Genomic DNA, 8,332 nt, shown 5'->3' with positions numbered 1-8,332 from the left:
AATGATGCTGATTAACAATGTCATAATTAATTTAAATGAAATCTGACACTTACGCGATCAGGTTGCCTTTTGCGGCGGGCTGTTGATGCGAAAATCTGTAAAACATTGACAGCAGCAGCTAGTTTAACAGTCTGAAAATAAAAAGCTGTAGATTACAAACAAAAAGCAATTGATTTTTAAATAAACTATAACAGGTTTTCGAAGCCTTGTACCACGTCGCGAAACTGCATCCGCTATCTTGTATATTGTTCTTGTATTTTCTACCGAGCTAGCACCATTCTTACTATAGTCTTATGATTGTTTGTCATAAGTTAGGGCAGTGTAAATCATAATATGGATTTATGAAATTCACATGGTTTTCCTAAACCTTTTATTGTATCAAACTATAAATGCTATCGATGCAGTATGAATACATAAGATTGTTGTGAAACAAGGCCTAGTTCATATTTTCATACGTTCATACGACGCGGTTTATGGAAATTGTAGAGACAATTTCCTCAGTGTAGAATTTGAATGCTTGATGGAAAATCAGAATCTGATATCAGCATATCAGACATTTTAAAAATTTTATGAGTCTTCTACAAAGTTACAAATACAGGTCAGACTCGATTATCAAGGGGTTCGATTATCAAGGGTTCGATAATCTACACTAATAAAATTCCACATATTTGTAACTTTTTAACAAATACAGGTCGGACTCGATTACCGGAGGGTTCAGTTATCCAAAGGTTCGACTATCCAGGGTTCGGTAATCCAGAAAAACTACAAGGGAACAATGGGGTTGTACGAACATTTCATGTGTTATTATTCTTGTGTTAGAAAATATTCCAAACTAACTCTTTTTTGAAAATTGTGATAGTCCTGAAAATGGTCGTTTCGATGGTTTGTGGCTCTGAAAAGAGCCGTACTGATATTTTATGACCCTCAAAAGGACCGGTTTGGTGATGTGGTTGGTTTAAGGGGAATTATTTTGGTCACCCTGAAAAGGACGGGTTTCGTTTGATGGTCGTCTGTCGAGCGACATGCAAATTACCCGGCTGTTTGCCCTAGGCAAAAGTGTAGCCTTGACATTAGATGGATCTCCACTTTACGAATGTTTGTCTTTTTTTTTTGCATCACAGCCGGCGATTCTTGTCAAATCACCGATTCCAGCAGCCGAGTAGACTGAGGCACCGGTAGGAATTAAAAGGAAAATGCTCGACAAATTTAAATGATCGATAATGAATTGATTACTTTGTGATTTACAACAGAAATAATCATTTTGTAATGACTTAAAATTGTAACATTTTGGATTTTTCTACGCCATTTCACAAACACTGAGTGATTTTCAGGCCCTAGACATTACTGAGTAGTTAACAAGGAAGTTAGATATTATTGTGAAAATAAATGGGAACTCGATGATGCTGACTAGCTTTTGCTGTACATTCTTTAGTTATGAAAAAAAAATCCAACAGACGTTTGAGCAAAATTATATCCGAATTTACAATTCTTATAATAATTCAAAGAAATTCGAATGCGTATTCCATGGCGGTCGCTGAAGTAGAATCGATCGTATCAAATGCATCCCCTTTGAATTGACACTTAACTTTATGAGTTGAAGAAAAGTTTTTGAATAATTCACAAATCCCCATTTTCGTAATGCTGTGCAGCATCAGTGACGTCATAGTGGTTAGAACTTTTGACCCTCCAGGGTAACCAGTTATTGAAAATAAACATTTTATTACAATATTCCCTACAAGGGCGTAAAGGGTAATTCCTAGCGAATACTCAGTTCTAAATTGACGCTGACTTCAACCTTTTCTCATTGCTAAAACCCACTAAATATACAAACCAAATCTATTTCCTCAGGTCTGGGCCACATACAATTCTAGAAAATGGCCGAAACATTTACCGGTCTGAGTCAATTCAAGGATTGGTCGATTTGGAAAAACAGAAATCTCTGACATAATCGGCATTCTACCCGACGAAAAAGTTCTCTCCGGGTGCCAGTGGGGCAACGTTCTGGTTTGGAATGATGGCCTGATCAAAATAAAAGTTTGTCGCAAACGTCGCAAAGGACGAAAAACGTGCCATCGATGTCCCATCACGCAAATGATCCCCCGGATAATGACCGTTTGGTGAAGATAGAACCCATTATAGAGTACAGAATTGGCAGTTAGTCCCTTCATAGCGAACAAGAAAGAAGATTTTCAATTGTACGCTCAAGATGGAAATGGCAGAATTTGGATGTGCGATGTAACGCACGTGCCTACAAACCGGCTGAGCTCCAGCAACTTCTCTCAGGACCAATAATGGCTATTTAAACTAGTCCAAGCACGCATCACGAGGCCACCCTGGGCAGCGATGATAGATTTTTCATGTACGATTATTTGCAAAGGAAAATTACTATCGATTCAGCTTTGGCTTCCTGTAACTCTTGATGCTACATGCATGGTTCTGGTGCTAGAATTTGAAGATGGATTGATCCGAATAATGATGGTTAACTTGGATTCCGAACCACACCTCAATCTGGTTCAAATCGTGAAATCCCATTCGAAAGCCATCTAAGTATTTTCCATCAATGTGCAGGAAACTATACTCGTATCAGGATCTGAACATAAGTCTGCCTTCATACATCAACTGATTGAAGAAAGTCCTCACATACCAATAGAGCATATTAATTGGAAACCAAACACTCGCTTCCCGTAGAGCCTATACATCATACACATATCGTATCATCTGAAAAACTTCGATATTAGACAGTTTAACTTCCAATCAGTCAAGTCGGAGATTAAGTTGACGAAAAGTTTAGATGTTCTTCATTCTAAGTGCGAATCAACATTCGCGTAATAGGGCTCTAAGCGACCTCCAACTCGTAGCAAATCGGTCAATAGGATTTGCCACAAACGTAGAACCGAAGCAAGAATACGTGGTAACTTTCTGAACGAGCTGTTCTTCCATAAAAATCTAATTATTTTTCTCAAATTACAGCTAGCAATACGGGTAGCATTGGCTCAACCTGTTGCGGACCCAGGGAAGTCTGGTCCATTCCACCATACAAAACCAGCGTATTCAAGCCTTCAGAACAGTGATGACTGGCGAACCAGAGCACCTAAATGAGTCGGCAAATTGATTAAAGAAGGTATGTCTTTATTTACTATTATAACGCAATAGCCAAAGGTGATACGCACAACTTCAATATGCGTATAGCTAATTATTTGAAAGCTGTGACTGCCAAATGAATTGAGTGCCCCATTTTTTTTAACGATAATTATACTATTGATGGAATTCGTTGTTTAACCACTTCACATTTTCATTGGCACACATCTGGCGATCTACTTAATGGACAAAATCCAAATGAATCTACATGCAGAGAAGCAAGCATCTTATTCTATTTTCAAATATGTATGAATTCTGGATGGCGAGATTGATGTCAGTGAGAACGCAAGGTGGATGCATTCCTTGAACTTTCACTTTAAACTCAAATGATTTGGTTGACAGTTTTGGCAATAAGCTGTAAATAATTACATTCTATATTTTTTTTAATTATCTGAAACTGATGTGTAGCGTCAGATTGACAGGAGATATGAACTGAATATAGCGGCAAACCATGTTGTAAGTGTCAGCCACCTCAGTCAAGAGCACTTCTGAGACTCCCTGACTCCAATGGCCTCAGGTTTGGCACGCTTGAAAAATGCTCATCACTCACGAACACTATCTGGCATTATTTTTCTACAATTTAACGGAACTAAACACTACGATAATCTAAAAAATCCTCGAAACAAAGACACTAGCACTTACAATGTTTATAATTTTATCCAGCAAGAAGAGATCACACAATGAACCGAAATTCCCACCTCAACAAGACAGGGACAATTATAGGACCACTAAAACTGACACACTTACCCATCTTGTGCTAACGGCGGATCTGATCCTTTTGAATCAAGTGATAACCAAATTGTAAAAACAATACTAGTTGGCGCCAGCATCAGTGGTTTAAAAATGCTTCGCGCTAATGGCATAGTTCCCCTGCCGAAGAGCATTCCACAATGGTGTCTTGGTTAGCTTTAGTTAGGCAATACTATTTGAATTATTCATTTGTCAACAGTATCTTTTGAAGCCTTAAACACTTAATTCGTCAAAATTAAGCAACACCACTTAATTGAAACACTGAACTGAACACTTCATTTACAACAAAATATGGTATGGGATTGTTTTTTTTTTTAACTTGAAAAATTTACCCTGAAATGCACAATTACAATTTTAATTGACAGCGGAAAAAGTTGCAGAGCTTCCCAAATGTGGGACTACATTTCCTGCTCATTAAATTCTTGTTCCTGTTCCAGCTCTTTTCTACTAAATACAGATCAACTCAAACTACTAATTTTATCTGACCTGAAGTCGACTCTATCCTGTTTTTCAAGAATAATGGAGCACATATGTGATAAGCCCCGTTAAAAGTACTGAACAAGAATCCAGTACCCTTAAACTCCCGCCACATACCCTGCCAATCACATATGTGCTCCTGTCCTTGCTCCTAACTGATTAAAAACGCTTCTCAGGATGGTATCACGTTTCCCAGACTTTCATTTCCTAAAATGGACCATTTACATGAAAGTATAAAATCATATGCATTCAAAATGGAAATATTTAATTCTTGATTCATAATTTTGCTCATAGGAATATTGCCTTCTTTATTCAAAAATCGAATTCAATAACAAGCATAAATAAAAGATAATAATAATAACAATACAACAACAGTCAATGAAGGAAATATTCCCATTTTATTAAAAAAATTAAGCTTTCGTTTTTCAAATATTCGAAAACGAAACTATTGCGAACTTGCTAACTCATTCGGAATTAAAAACCGGGAAATGTGATACCGCCCTTTTAACTAACTAGCTAATACATATTAGAGAACGGCAAATTTGGAGGCAGCTGACTAACGAGATGAAAGGAGCACATATGTGATAAGCCCCGTTAAATGTACCGAAAAGTCACCTCTCTTCCTAATTTCGATCTAAACCGAATTTCAAAACCAGTTTCGATCAAAATCATTAAAAGGGGTGACTTTTCAGTACATTTAAACTCCCACCACATTCCCTGCCAATCACATATGTGCTCCTTTCCTAGCTCCTAACTGTTTAAAAGCCTTCTAACGGTGGTATCACATTTCCTGGAGTTTCATTTCCCAAAATGGGCCATTTACCAGAATGTATAAAATCCTGTGCACTCAAAACGGTAAATTTTGCTCCTGGGAATATTACCTTTTTTATATAAATATCAAATTAAAGAAATAACAATAAGCAAACGAAATTAAAAAAAATTAAAACAAAAATAATAGAACAACGCAATGAACGCTCAAAGAAGGAAATATTCCCATTTTTATCAAATTTTTAAAGCTTTAATTTTTTTTTAACATATTCGAAAACTAAAATATTGCCGAAAACTTTATGCTAATAAATGGCCCATTCTGAAATTAAAATCCTGGAAATGTGATAACACCACCCTAACTAACTGGAGTTAGCTGACTAACAAGATAAAAGGAGCACATATGTGATAAGCCCCGTTAAATGTACTGAAAAGTCACCTCTCTTCCTAATTTCAATCCAAACCGATTTTAAAAACCAGTTTCGATCGAAATTATAAAAAAGGGTGGCTTTTCAGTACCTTTAAACTCCCACCACATTCCCTGCCAATCACATATGTGCTCCTGCCCTAGCTCCTATCAACCTACCTAATTCTTTTTCAAAATATATACTATATCTAAAACCTAACATTGCTACTCTGGAATGAGACGATCGAGCGCACGGTAGTGGTCCTTCGAACTTCATAAACAGTACTTCGATGAAAGCATTCTGCCACATCGATTGGTTTGCTTGGAAGGCACTTCCAAAAGGATGGAATTGATATACCTATCCAAGCACGGTCCCTAAACGAATTTTGTCGCCAAAAGTTCCCTATTAAGTGTTAATGGGTTCCGAGGACTCGTCAGAGACAAGGTGGTAGCTCAAAGTATTCGTACGTACCCGGCTACAACACCTATACTCTTTAGAAGTCCTCGGAAAAGCTAAAAATTTGGATGAAATTCGTTGGACCCCCAGTGAGCTCGATCTAATCACACAAACACAAAGCCAAACTACTAGAAAAGATTTTGAATTTCCCACAAACCGAGGAAAACGGCCGAAACCATGAATACCAAGCCTAAAGGTTTCCAGCCAAAAATCGTTTTTACCCAAGTTGGTTTTGGGCGGCTAGAATTTTCAAGCAGCATCACAGTAGGCTGCATCGAAAACGTCAAATTTTCCTCCTCGGTTTGTACACTGCAATGTTGTCGTGAGGTACATTGCTCCCAAAATCCAGCATAAACCAGATTCATCTGGGAACGCTGGAGTTTGGGAGTTGACGTCTGTGTAGAAACATTGGCAGTGCTCGGTGCATACGTCAAACGTTCCAAAATGTTATGTTGTATTTTTGCGTATGCTTGGAACACTGCTACCGTCGTCTGGCAGCACTGTACCTCGGTCAACCCTGCAGTCAATATGGAATCTATATCGGTAATATTACATTTAACACCCTGACATAAATTTTGTGGAGCCCTATCTACTAATTCCTGATAATCTTGAAATTCTACTTCCTCAAAATCTACATTTAAAACTTTCTTACCATTACCCGTAGTTGAGGCATCTTGGGTCGTTTCAAGTCGGTTCTCTGGAGCTGCTCTCCCAAAACCCTCACCAATCACCTGTTTGCTTTTCGTTGCTATAAATGGCCGGCGGATAAAGTCAGCTACCGGTGACCTGACGTTCTCATACTCGTCCGTCACCGGTAGTCTTTTAAGCATTTCCCAACGGTCCCGGCACTTTGGGAGCTTGGGCTTTGTAGAAGCCGCTTTGATGCGGTTATACATAGCCGCAAGCTCGCCATTAGGGTCGGGACGCATGAATGCCGGTAAGGTCATCGGTCTTACATTCCGACCGGACCGGTTCTTTCCGGCATCACGACCATTTTCAGCATTTTTAGCAAACATTTTGATTAGCGGTGTGGTTTTTTTTTTCAATGAGATGGAGAGCGATGAAAACACGTCTGCTTTGAAACTACCTAAGAAGCCTCTTGACGATTGTTAGCAGCAGTCTTACTTATATAGACTCTTGGCATGCGAAAATTTGGTTACAGCACTGTTGCTATGGTAGCGCCTGGAAGATGATGCGCAGTGGGGGAAAGTCGTGAAAATCGGACTTTTTGGTCAAGGTAGGCGTGCATGTTTTTTCCTTCATTGTAGTGACATTTTTTTTCAGAAGCAATATCAACCGAAAAAAAATGTAACGGACATGGACGCTTGAGGTCATGAATGTGGGACTTGGTGGTACATTTGCCAGGAACGGACATGCTGTTGAGCTCTATCAGAATCTTCACAATTACCAGGGAAGCCGGACCGGAATTCCTAGCGGTTAAGATGTGATGATGGAGTCGTGTTTATTCGTTCCGGATGTTGGTGCGCTTCGGTTAATTCCTTGGTAGTTCCCGACTTAGTATTTTTCAGCTGAATCCAGTCGGGAATTACAAAGGAATTAATCGAAGCGCACCACGTTTTCTTTTTTTCTATTTCGCGCTATTGTCGATACATTTTCTGTTGGAAATTGCCGCTCGGCGCTACCGGCACTTAGTATCTAGTGAGTTGTGCAATTCCAGCGCTATCATGTTGTCGAAGAAGGGTTTTAAGTGGGGAAGTCATCGCTGGTGTCGCTTAAGTCTAGTATTTACAGAAATTTTTTTCGAGCCTCAACATCTGTTCTCTGTGTTTTAAGTTTCAAGAATGAATTTCCAAGGCGGATCTTTTGTTTAAGATTATTCAAAAACAGTCAGCTGCTTCGAGTAAATAACGTAGCTCACTTTGAGACAAATAGCTGGTTCATTGGAGCTGTGCGTATCACCTTTGGATGTTGCCAAATATATTAACAATATGATCCACTCTTTCGCTTAGCTGGCGAATCAATTTTTAAACGATGAAAGCGCTTCTGCGGCTAATGTATTTGTTTATCATCACGGGTGGTAAATCTAATGAAAATTTGTATAATGTTTTTATTTTAGTATATTATTTGATTTGATGACAACAGTGACGTCAGACAAATTTGCATGTAATATTAAAAATGTCTCCACTCCAAACACGATGCCTCCGGTAAAATGTGGAACGGAAAATTGACATTGTTTGAAAAATGATTGCTCAGCCATTTATCGATGCATTTTAAATTTGTTGATGCCGAATAAATGTTTAAAGTATTTAGTTTCAAATGGCTCCAATAGATTTGAAGTTCGTTGATAAATGGCTGACCTATGATTTCTCAAACATTGT

The sequence above is a fragment of the Ochlerotatus camptorhynchus genome, unplaced genomic scaffold, assembly GCF_037179485.1.
Source record: "Ochlerotatus camptorhynchus isolate MF236.1 unplaced genomic scaffold, CSIRO-AGI_Acam_v1.1 ptg000291l, whole genome shotgun sequence".
In the NCBI taxonomy this organism is placed as follows: Eukaryota; Metazoa; Arthropoda; class Insecta; order Diptera; family Culicidae; genus Ochlerotatus; species Ochlerotatus camptorhynchus.
This window is presented reverse-complemented; position numbering follows the sequence as displayed.